Source organism: Mercurialis annua, linkage group LG5, assembly GCF_937616625.2.
Source record: "Mercurialis annua linkage group LG5, ddMerAnnu1.2, whole genome shotgun sequence".
In the NCBI taxonomy this organism is placed as follows: domain Eukaryota; kingdom Viridiplantae; phylum Streptophyta; class Magnoliopsida; order Malpighiales; family Euphorbiaceae; genus Mercurialis; species Mercurialis annua.
The window spans coordinates 2,376,945-2,390,792 of record NC_065574.1 but is presented as its reverse complement, the minus strand read 5'-3'; positions in this window follow the sequence as shown (position 1 = coordinate 2,390,792).

The window sequence follows — 13,848 nt, the reverse complement described above, 5'->3', positions numbered from 1 at the left end:
TCCTTTATAGTGACCCTTAACCTACCATTAATATTTGAGTAAAGGGTCGATTTGGTCCCTTAACTTGTGAGTCAAAATCAAATAACTCACTTTCTATATAATGATGTAATTTTATCCTTGATTGACCTAAAGATAAAAGAGTATTGTCCAATTTAAAATTGAGAATATCATACTTAATTGGTCAAAATCGACGAATTGAGTTATTTAACCCTGAATTAAAAATTAAGAGACCGAATTGATCCTCTTCTCATTTTTTTTTCAATCTCAACTAAATTCCATCTAATCATTTAGTTCACTTCTAATTTTTCGACAATCTGAATATAATCTTTTTTTTAGTTTTGTCGATAATCTTAAAAATTTCTAACGTAATCCAAATTAGAACTTACTTCAAACTGTATGCGTACCACCACTTAGTCTGCTCCGTCCAAATTATTTAGAAGCAGTGACTCTGGACATAGAGCGGTATCTATGTTAAATAAAATTAAAAGAGTTTGAAAAGAAATAGAAAAAAATCGAGTTTTCTATGTGTTTACCTTTCAATTATTTCATTTAAAAAAACTTCTTTTTCATACCCGATTTTGACAGAATTCTTTAATTTTAGTGTATGTCTGATTGGATATTTTCAAGTTGAGACATTAAGTATACAAAAAAGGAAATTTTTATTTACATCAAATGAATAGACACTTGTTGAATAGCTGACATATATTTGTAATATACCTTTGAGCAATAAGAATTTAACACATTATTCACATAGGAGCGTATAAAAATCAGATCAAAATAAATAATCAAACCAAATCTCAAATTTTGATTGATTTAAACTAATGCAAATTAAAAAGAAAAATACAGTTCAGTTTGATTTAAAATTAAAAAAAACTATACAAAATTCTTACAGATTTTTTTCTCTATTAAAAATAATCCCACATTGCCAAGAGATGCAAATATAAATGAATTTATAAATGTGAAAGTTTAATCACTTATTAATTAGTTCTGGTGATTAGGTTATGGTTGAATCTAAGTACATTTCATAAGTATATGGATTACTACGTTCTCACCAATTTATAATCAATTATTCCTATCAATTAATCACACCAATATTTTTAATAGAGACTATTTTCAAATACCTATTTTTAGAAAAAAAAATTATACCATTTTAGCCATCTTTCCCTTATTTCCTACGCTACCTAATAAGCCAATTTATTTATCAAAAATAAACACTACATAAAAAAAACCTTATATTTTAGGTTAAATTTTTACATATCCACTCTTTTTTCTCTTTCTTCTTTTTCCTCTCTCAAAGTTCTCACTTATTTTCTGCTTCTTTTTTTCTTTTTCTTTTCGTTTGATTTTCAGTTTCTCTTCTCCGGTTACTTTTCCGTTGTCTACTTTCCGATAGATTTCTCGTCGTTTCGGGTCATTTTTCCGTTCGTCTTTTCCGTTGCCGCTAGTCCGTTCGTCTCTTCCGTTCACTCTATGGATTTCTCGACTCGTTTTTAGATTTGTGTAATTTTTTAGGTTTTTTGTAATAATTTAAATATTTTGTAAATAAATTATTGTAGATTTATAATTTTTTGTTTACAAAAAACACTACAAATGTCATAAATACACTATACATAAACTAATCTTACACTATTAAAATACCATAAAAACACTATATATACACTATTATTAAACTATTAAAAAATAAAAAAATAAAAAAAATCCAGGAAAGAAATCTATAAAAAATAATAATTAACACTATATATACATTAATTTTACACTATAAAAAAACCATATATACACTATTGTCATAATATAAAAAAAAATCCAGGAAAAAAATTTATAAAAAAAATTATTAAAAAATGAAAAATAGGGTTGTGCAATCGGTGGATTCGGTCTGTTCGGTCGATCGAAACAAAAAAACCAAAAACCGAAATTGAAAACCGAAAAAGGTATTTATGAAATTAAAAAAAAAAATTCGTAAATATAAAAAATCAGAAAAAAAATCAAAACTTGACAGGTTAAAATATAAATAAGTTATCAGAACATATATTTTATAAAATTACCACTTTCTAATACCCTCGTCTTACAAAAATTAATCATCTTCGATCTAAACCAAATATACATCTCTAAAACCATCATGTCCTCAAAATTAAACACTTACAATTTATAGAAAAGAAGTTCACAAAAAATGTCCGATGATACAAATAATTAATAGTAATAAACAACATGCAATATAAGTTGATACCTACCAATAGGGGTGAGAAAAAAAAATCAACCGGCCAAATTAACCGATTTAATCGCTAACTTTTGGTCGTTAAGTTTTATGATAAATTTAAATATCAGTCGATTTGGTATTAAAGAGCTAAGATTTTTGATTTTTTAATCGAACTGGTCAAATAAACCAAACATTTAATTTATTTTTAACATTTTTATACATTTTGTATTTTAACCAAACTGATCGAATTATCAAATTATTTAGTTCGATTTCAATATTGTATACGGTAGGCCAGTTCGATTTTGAATATCCGATGGATTAGTCAATAATGTAGTAAAAAGAAGAAGGAAAGTAAAAGAAGACAAAAAGGGAGATATATAATTGAAGTGAATGGGAAAAGTTAGGGTTTAGAGAATGGGAGCCGATGAAGAATGGGTATAAGCATACGAAAGTTAAAAGAAGAAGAAGCTGGATTAATGGTGGGACTATGAATATGATACACTATTGAATTCTACCAAACAAATTTCAATTTTATTTCTTCAATTACTTTCTCCACGTCGCTATTCTATTGTCCGTTAGGGTTCCACTTTTTTTGTCTCCTTCTATATTACTCTCTCCATCATAACTTCAGATTGCTTATAATAAACTAATCAATATTACAATGTAAATATCACAAATATCTAATTTTTATTACCTTTTTACTATCAAATATATTAATATTGCAAACGTTTCATTAGATTATTTTTTGAGAATTTTCATTAGATTATTGTATGAACGATGTAACACAACGGTTGTGTTCACTGGTGAAACTATAGTCGAATTTTAGGGGAACCGGATTATACAAAATTTTAAAATTAATAATTATAGTTCAAAAAAAATTGAAGGGTTTTTTGAAAAAAAAACTTGAAAGGGGCAAATTGTACAAAAATCCAAAATTATTAGTATATTTTCTTTTATAAAAAAATTAAAATATTTTCTGTTGAAAAATAGAAGTTGAGTGGGTTTTTGGGCAAATCCTGGCTTCGCCCTAGTTGTGTTGAATAGTTATTTTATAATTGATAGACATTTTTATGATAAATATAACTATTAAAAAAATAATTTAGACAAATAAATTATTTTATTTAGACAAAGGAGCCTTTTAAGCCTTCATCCTTTTATCAATTTGGATTTTTAGTTAATACCCATGAGAAAAAAAATGTTTGCAAATTAGACAATAATATAAAATGAATCAATTAAAAGAAGAAAAATAAAATCGAATTTTTAAAAATAATAATCGGTAACTGACAGTTTTTTTTTTTTAGATAAATGATGGTTTTATAACTGAGAGTTAGAAAGATGGCCGCTTGCTCTATCCCTTCATTATGCCCTCTGATGCCAATAATGCAATTGATATTTAACTTTCAAATTTTAATTTTTCTGACCATTATTGTGGATTTTGAGTTCCTTTTTGTGAGAGATTGTCTTAAAGTAGTGCAAAAGTTGAAGTTAAATTTGGAGGACAAAGACAAAAAGCAACATCTTCTTAGATTCTGTATAAAAGGAAGCTAACTCACCATATCTTTTTTGAGTTTTTCAGTATTATTTATGAAATAACTAACATATTTAAAGAACCCAAATTGGAGCAAGAAGACAATTTCATCTTTAATTTCACGAATTGGTAAAAGTATGGTTGATCGGAAATATATTATATTATATAATTATTTGTATGCATTATATATTTTGTATTAAAGTATGTTATTATCATATATTTCAACTTGTCCCTTTTGTGATCTTTTAGTATTTTATTTTTTGTGGTTGGAATTGCACATTAACACCAAAGTGCAAAAACTTCTATGCTTCCCCAATATAAGAAAGGATAATGTACAATTTGGTTCCTATCTTTCTTGTCGACATCTATAATTATACATACAAAAAACTTTTATCAATTACTACTTTTAGAGAGAGATTGTGTTATAAATGATAGATTTTCTGGTTTAAACTAAAAAATAATCCCATTTTTGGTAATTCACCTAGGTTTTTTTTATTTTTCCCTTTATGTTTCAAAATTTAAGATTATAAAAAATGAACTGTTTCTAGAAGAAGAGAGTCTCGGCTTTCTTTTAATGTAAATAAATTGGACTCTATGTGATGTAATTACACTATAATCATCCCATCATTATCAAAATATTAGTACAAAATTCATTACACTGATTGACTAATTTTAGAGACAAAAATTAGAAGGCTAAACCCATCTTAAAATCTTTAAACTATTAACTTTTATTTATTCAGTCTTTAATAAATTTTTATATTTATATTTACTATTTATTTTGAACACATGTGGTTTTTATGTGGACAATATTATAAATAATATCACCGTTTTGATTGGCATGAAACGCTCTAATTTCATGCCAAAAAAAGATCGCGAGTGTACACAATAAATAGTTAATAAACTATTAATTAAAGACTACATAAAATAAAGCAAATAGTTTTAAAAACTTAAAATATATTTAGTCAAGTTAAAACTTGCATTAATTTATATAGACACATTATAAGTGCATCATCACATGAGCCATTGGCATTACGTCCTCAAAGTTGTCGAGGGCAGTTGATTATGCCAATTAAAAATGTGGTGGCAGCCATATATATCATATACTTAAACTTCAGAATAAGGGGTAAAAATCGAACCAAATCAAACTAGGTTCAGTTTGATTAATAAAGCAGTTATACAAATTGAAGCGACCAAATCGATCAAATCGACTGATTTGACTTGCAAATTTTAAACTTTTAAAAAATGTAGTCCGATTTAATTTTAAACAAATTAATTTGGTTCAGTTTGAACCAAATTATGCATATAATATGAAACTTGACTAAGAAAAAGAAAATTTTAACCAACTCCTCCATTGTTCTGCAAGAATACAGAAGCTTCATGCAGGCACCGAGCACGAGGACTAGTACAGTACTGCATTCATATATTATATCTGCCAGAACATTATTAATAAAAAATAAAAATATTACAACTCAAAAGATTTGATCTTCTGGGTCATCCAATTATTAGATTTCCCACCTTTTCATTAGATATTTTGTCTTATAAATCATTTTTAAATCATTTTATTTATGATTTTGTCTGTTGTAGTGATGGTTAAATTATAAAATTATTTTCAGGTTCCATTTTATAGTTTATAATCTGTAGTATAAATTTAATATCAAATGATTATTATTGTAGAATTTTCATATTTTCATCATATTAATGTTATCACAAACTTTGAATTGCGTTTTACTTGACGATGTTGTAAAAAAATAAATTAAACTTCAATCAGCAATTAAATAACGATTGTTTTTTGAAATTTTAAGGTTTAATATGACTTGTCATTCTAGCTCAGCAATTCCAGCTCAGCAACTCCAGCTGTCAGAATCATGTGGATTGTATGCTTAGGTTCATAACAGTTATTTTGTTTTCTGTTAAAATCTGTTACAAGGGAGTTTGTTCCCTGTGATTGATTGTAGATTCGGATTAGTGAGATCATCTAGTTCCTATAATATGACTTGTCATTCCAGCTCAGCAATTCCAGCTCAGCAACTCCAGCTGTCAGAATCATGTGGATTGTATGCTTAGGTTCATAGCAGTTATTTTGTTTTCTGTTAAAATCTGTTACAAGGGAGTTTGTTCCCTGTGATTGATTGTAGATTCGGATTAGTGAGATCATCTAGTTCCTATATAAGAACTCAGATGATTCTCTTATTTCTGTAACAAAAACGGTTATTTTGTTATTAATAAAGAAAAGGTTTTCTCTCTAATTTGTTCATGGTATCAAAGCTGGATTATACCAGTCTCTAAGTTTAAAAGCTTATAGCAGAGCTTGCGAAGCTACAACAATGGCGAATCAAATGTTTAGAGCAGAGGAATCTCTCTCCAGTCCGTATTTTGTGCATCCTGGTGAAAATCCTTCCCTTAATCTTGTTACTAAGGTCTTGAATGGTAGTAATTACAGTTCCTGTTTTAAATCTATGCGAATGTCTTTGATTTTTAAAAACAAATACAAATTTGTTGATGGTTCTATTGTTATGCCTGATAGAGATGATGATATGTTTAATGCGTGGGAAAGATGCAATACATTAGTAATGTCTTGGTTATATAGAGCTGTTTCCAACACAATTGCTGAAAGTATATCAAATCTAGATACTGCTTTAGAAATCTGGATTGATCTTAAGGATAGATTCTCACAGGGAGATGCTTATAGAATGGGGGATATTCAGGAAGAAATTTACAGCTTAAGGCAGAATTCTAAGTCTGTTACTGAGTATTATACTATGTTGAAGTCTCTTTGGGATGAATTGTTGAATATTAGAGCATTACCTACTTGTACTTGTAATCCAAAGTGTTCTTGTGGATTGCTTACTGTGATTAAGCAACATCAATCTAATGATAGAGTGATTAAGTTTCTAAAGGGATTAAATGAGAATTTCTCTAATGTAAGGACTCAGATTCTGATGCTTGAGCCCTTACCTCCTATAAACAAAGTGTTTGCAATGATAATACAGCATGAAAGGCAGAATTCTGGAGAGAGTGGAAAGAATAATGGAGAGTCTAATGTTTTTCTTGCAAAGGCAGAATCAGATATAGATGATAATGATGAGTATGAGTCAAATGTTTGTTATGTGAGAGGAAGAGGAATGAATCAGAATAGAGGTTTTAGAAGAGGAAATTGGTCTGGATCATGGAACAATAGACAGAAAATATGCACTTACTGTGGCATGGATAATCATACAGTTGACATTTGTTATAAGAAGCATGGATATCCTCCAGGCTTCCAATCAAGATTCAGGAGAGAGAAGAAAGCTGAAAGTTCCTATGCTAACCAAATTCAAAGTGATAATTCTTCTGTACAGAATTTCAGTGAGAAAGGAGGCAATGTGAATGATCAGAATAATCAGTTTTCAGCAGATAATAATTCCTCAGGAAAGGTTTTTCCCTTTACTCCTGAACAGTACAACAAGATAATGAGTTTGATCCAGTCAAGCAGTCAGTTAAAAACTTCAGAGGTTGCTCAAGTTAATTCTCTTGTGTCACACTTTAAACCAAGCAAGGAAAATGAAGGTACAATTCATTCATGTTATTTTAGTGCATCTACCTACAGAAATACATGGATTCTAGATACAGGTGCTACAGATCATATTCTGTGCAATTTTGAATTCTTCAAAAACAGCAAACCTGTGTCAAATGTCAGTGTTAAGTTACCAAATGGACAGCATATTGCAGTAACTCATATAGGCTCTGTTGAACTATCTGCAGACTTGGTGTTGCATGATGTACTTTATGTACCAGTTTTTGATTTTAATCTAATTTCAGCCAGCAAACTCACTGAAAATAGAAGTATATGCTTAATCTTGTATCATGAACTGTGTTACATTCAGGATGTGATCAAGTGGAGGATGATTGGTATGGCTGAAAAGAAAGAAGGGCTTTATCTGTTAGCAACAACTGATTGCAAACAGAAGAGATGTAATGCAGCAACATCTCTTGATAACAAAAGGAAACAATCTCAGCTCTGGCATTTTCGTATGGGACATTTGTCAAATTTAAGACTTAAACTTTTGAAGAAGTTAGATTCTACAATAGATGATAATTTTTCAGAAGTTTGTGATACTTGTCACTTTGCTAAGCAAAGGAAACTGTCATTTCCAGTTAGTAGTTCAAGTTCAAACTCTGTTTTTGACTTGATTCATGTTGATATTTGGGGACCTGTGTCAATACAGTCCATCAATGATTTCAGATACTTCCTCACAATTGTAGATGATCATACAAGATACACATGGGTTTTCTTTATGAGAAATAAAAGTGAAACCAGGATGCATTTGCAGAATTTCATTCTATATGCAACTACCCAGTTTTCTAAGTCTGTTAAAGTCATTCGTTCTGATAATGGTCTTGAGTTCAAATTTCAAGATTTTTATCACAAACATGGCATCATACATCAGACCAGTTGCACATATACTCCAGAACAGAATGGTAGAGTAGAAAGGAAGCATCAGCATATTCTAAATGTGGCCAGGGCACTCAGGTTCCAATCTTCTTTACCTTTAGAATTTTGGAATTATTGTGTTTTACAAGCAGTCTATTTAAATAATAGGACTCCATCACCTGTCATTCAAAATCACACACCTTATCAGCAACTTTATGGCATTCTACCTCAATTCACTGATCTTAGGGTCTTTGGTTGTTTGGTCTTTGCTAGTACTAATAAAGTTCATAGACAGAAGTTTGATGAAAGAGCCACTAAAGGTGTTTTTCTTGGTTATCCACCAAACACCAAAGGTTATGTGATATATGACTTGCAGCAGCACATAATCTTCATATCCAGGCATGTGCAGTTTTATGAAACTGTCTTTCCTTATTCAGTTTAACTGTCAACTAATGCTTCAAATCCTCACTTAGACTTAAGTCTGGATCTATTGTCAACACCAACTCATTCTTCACCATCATCACCTTTACCAATTGTCACAAATTCTCCTTCTGCATGCTCTCACTCTAGTCCTTGGAGTGCAGAAATAACCAATACCACCTCACCTTCACCACCACCCTCAATCTTCCCTGCATCTGATTTTCCTGCATTAAGGAGATCAAACAGATCCACTCATTTACCAGCTCACTTAAAAGACTACACCTGTTCTATCCCAGCATCTTTATCTAAACCTCACACCAGTCCACACTGTCTTTCAACAGTCCTTTCTTACCAAAAACTATCACAAACACACAAACACTTTGCTCTCAATCTTGTCAGCTCAGTTGAACCACATACATATGATGAAGCAATTAAATACACATGCTAGAAAGATGCTATGCAAAAGGAAATTCAGGCTCTTGAACAGAATTCCACTTGGTCCATTACTGATCTACCAACTGGCAAGAAACCAATAGGCTGCAAATGGGTATATAAGATCAAGTACAGGGCAGATGGAACCATAGAAAGGCATAAAGCCAGGTTGGTAGCAAAGGGATATACACAGACTGAAGGAGTAGACTATCAATACACATTTTCCCCAGTTGCAAAAATGACCACTATCAGGGTGTTATTGAGTTTAGCTGCAAAACATAATTGGTTTTTACACCAATTAGACATCAATAATGCCTTCTTACATGGTGATTTGTGTGAAGAGGTTTATATGCAACTCCCTCCTGGTTTCAATTGTTCATCATCTGGCAAAGTTTGTAAATTGCAGAAGTTCCTTTATGGACTCAAACAAGCAAGTAGACAGTGGAATGCAAAGCTTACTTCTGCATTATTAGCCAAAGGTTTTCATCAAGCTGAGTCTGATCCTTCTCTCTTGATCAAATCTTCTGATAATCATTTCATAGCTCTTTTAATCTATGTAGATGATGTTATATTGGCTAGTGATTCTCTTACTGAAATCACAAACATAAAACAGTATCTCCATTCAGCTTTCAGCATCAAGGATCTAGGAAAATTGAAATATTTCTTAGGTCTTGAGGTTGCCAGATCAGCTGCAGGCATCAATTTATCACAAAGAAAATACACTTTGGATCTCTTGAAGGATACTGGTTTCCTTGATTCAAAATCTGTCTCTACTCCTCTTGTTGCAGCTCAGAGGTTACACAAGAATGATTCTGCTTTGCTAGAAGACAATTCAGAATACAGAAAGTTGATAGGTAAACTTCTGTATTTATGTAATACTAGACCTGACTTGTCATTCTCTATTCAGCAGTTGTCACAATTCTTAGACTGCCCTACTGTCAACCATCTTCAAGCAGCTCATAGAGTTTTGAGATACTTGAAACAATCTCCTGGTCAAGGTCTATTCTTCAGTTCAAAGCCAGAATTCAAAGTCACAGCTTTTTCTGATGCAGACTGGGCAACTTGTCCTGATTCTAGAAAGTCAGTTTCTGGATACTGTGTTTTCATTGGTGATTCTTTAGTTTCCTGGAAATCCAAGAAACAGACCACAGTATCCAGGTCAAGCTCAGAGGCAGAGTACAGGGCCCTAGCTTCTCTTACATGTGAATTGCAATGGTTTGCATACTTGCTTCATGATCTACAGCAGTGTGTTTCTCTACCATTCCAGCTTTATTGTGACAGTAACTCTGCAATTCAATTAGCTAAGAATCCTGTGTTTCATGAGAGGACAAAGCACATAGAGATTGATTGTCATGTGGTTAGGGAAAAGCTGCAATCCAATCTTATTCATCTGCTGCCAATCTCTACAGAAAATCAAGTAGCAGATTGCTTTACTAAGTCTCTAGCTCCTACTGCATTTTCCACAGCAATTTCCAAGCTGAGCATTCTTGATCTTTATGCTCCAGCTTGAGGGGGCGTAATATGACTTGTCATTCCAGCTCAGCAATTCCAGCTCAGCAACTCCAGCTGTCAGAATCATGTGAATTGCATACTTAGGTTCATAGCAGTTATTTTGTTTTCTGTTAAAATCTGTTACAAGGGAGTTTGTTCCCTGTGATTGATTGTAGATTCGGATTAGTGAGATCATGTAGTTCCTATATAAGAACTCAGATGATTCTCTTATTTCTGTAACAAAAACGGTTATTTTGTTATTAATAAAGAAAAGGTTTTCTCTCTAATTTGTTCAAGGTTGAATCAGCAAACTATTTTGCATATGGTACCTAATTAATTCTAAAGAAGTCAATGTTGAATTATTCAGAAAGAAGTTATTTTAATTTTATGAACGAGTAAAAAGTTAATTTTATCATTTGGAAAGCAATGTTGATTATATTTTTCACTTTCACTTCAGAATTCCAAACCTCGTGCCGTTGAATTAATACAAGGGTTTATTTCTGTTATTCTAAAAAAATTAGGTCCAAATTACCGTTTGAGCTATAAACTTTCAAAAAGTTTCTAGGTATCCTCACATTTTAGTTTTCTATAATATAAAAAGATTTCAGTTATATATAACATAAAAATTGCGAAATTATACTTAATTTTTGAAATAGAAGGGATGCAGTAATTCATATGTAAATCCATAAAAATAATGATAATTAACTTTTAGTACAAATAATTTATCAAAAAAAAATATTTTAATTTTTTTTATTATTGAAGAAAGAGGATTGTTGGCGTTTGTGGGAGTATTTCATCCCACGATCTTATCAGAATATTATCGGCTGAATACATAGTTTGACCCCTGAACTTGTACCCTTTTACCCATTTAACCCCTAAACATAACGTCTCCTCTATCGAACCTCTGAACTTGTCAAATAATCCGATTTGACCCCTAAACTTGATAAAAACGTAAACATTGAACCCCTCCGTACACAATTTCTTCTAGAATGTTTCAAGTGACAGGTGGCACGGAGGGGTTCAATATTTACGTATTTATTAAGTTTAGGGGTTAAATCGGATTATTTAACAAGTTCAGAGGTTCGATAGGTGAGACGTTAAGTTTAGAGGTTAGATGGGTAAAATGGTATAAGTTCAGAGGTCAAACTATGTATTAAGCCGAATATTATCCTGCGGATTATATACCATTTAAATTATGGACCATTTGGCCATTCCATTATTAGACTTTGCTAATGGAAAATTGTAATTTTAGTTTAAGATTCAGTAATATATAAATTTGAAGTTATCATTAAATATACAAAATACAAAACTGTAGAAAGCACACAAGAAGATCCACATGCTAAATTAGTGCAAAAATAATAACATTAGATACTCCATCCATGCACATGCTAACCTACAACTTGCCAAAGAACAACTAATTAACATAAATATGGAAAGATGACATTTTTTGCTTATTTATTTCTTATGTTTGTACAAGATAGATTGTTATTTACACATTTCTCTTCAACATCACTTGTTTATGATTCTAAGATATATCAGAATAATCGATACGGAGTATTCAAACTATCAAAATATATTATTTTAGCGATCAAACTTAATTTCTTTCAATTTGATTAATAAACGTTATCTGTCTGTCAACTTTTACTTATTTTTTTATATAATTTGGCCAAAAAAAATTCTTATTCAATTGAAATTATTCATAACTGACAAATTTTTCATGAAAATATAAACAAAAGATGACTTCAAGTAGTATAATCCAGTTGCCACGTCATTATTTTGGCTTACAAATTTATGTTGAAATAGTTTTAAAGTTTAGTAAAAAAATATGAATAAAATCAAAGTTTACTCACCAAAAATAAAATATAACAATAATTTGGGTACCCTAATGTCCATTATCCAACATATACTCTCTAAAAAAACTATACACTCCTTCAATTTTCTAAATTATTCATCTAAACAAAAAAATTTAATATTGAAAAAGACTAATATATAACCTTATTTATTAGTTAATTAATTATTTTCGTTAATTATATGGAGTATATGATTACTAAGGTACAAAAGCTTTGTAAGTTATTTAATAGGAAGATTAACTTTGAAAATAATTACTAATCTCATCTAAAATCCTAATAGAACAAATATTTATGGATAAATATATTTGCTTAGCTGAATAATTTTAAACAATTATAATATTAAAATTAGGCTATGTTTAGTTAATGAAATACAATAGCATAAAATAAAATAATTATTCCATAAAACTTTTTTTTAAATAATATTTATTTTATAAAATTATAAAAAAACAATTTTATAAAATTATTATTACAATTTTTATAAATAGTCCAAACTAAATTAGTTGTTAGATATATTATACTTTATGTTATTATTACATGAATCAAAGTATGGGATATTTCATGAACATCTTTAGAGTATCTCCAATGGTACTCTTTATTTTAAAGGGCATATATATTAAAATAAATAGCATATTTAATATAAAGAGTTATATATTTAGTTTTACTCCAATAGAATCTCTAATATTAACTCTTTATTTTATTTTTATTTTTATAAAAGTATTAAAAAATAAAATATATTAATAATATTAATTTATTTATTCAGTTTTAAAATTCAAAAATTTAAAACAATACTTCAAATGAAAAATAACTAACTTATTTTAAAATTTGAAATTTAAAGAGTGAAAATGGCTCTCCACATGTAGAGAGTCATTTTCACTCTCTACTTTAAATTTGAATTTTAAAAAGTTTATTGAACTTTAATTTATTGGCAAAACTCTTTAAATTGGAGAGTTTGTTAATTTTAAAGAAGCCATTACAGATGCTCTTAATGTTTTTTCACATGCTAGCTCGATATATTTAATATGGACCGAATTTACTTCAAATAAGGCTTTATTTTGATATCTCATTATTGGGCTTCTAGCCCATATCTGAAAATATGTATTTATCATTTTGAGTCCAAAACAAACCTATAACTGTTTTTCAATTTTCCTTATTTTGATTGATTCATTTTCTTTTTCCTGATTCTTGGATTTGTTTTTCACCATAAACTTGACCAAATAATATACTCCCTCTGTTCTAATAAAATTATCCATTTTACGTTTATCACAAAATTTAAAAATAACAATTATTGTTTATAAAATTTGTAAATTTTTTTTACTTTTTTTGCCATATCCCTATTTAATATAGGATCCACTTGCAATTTACTTTCAATCTATTAATTAGTAAATTTAAAACAGGGATAATATAGAAAAATTGAATGTTAAAATTAGTTATTTTTGAAAGTGGACAAGAATTTCGGGATAAAAAATATTCTTAAAGTGGACAATTCTATTAGAACGGAGGAAGTATATTTTTGAAGAGGTAG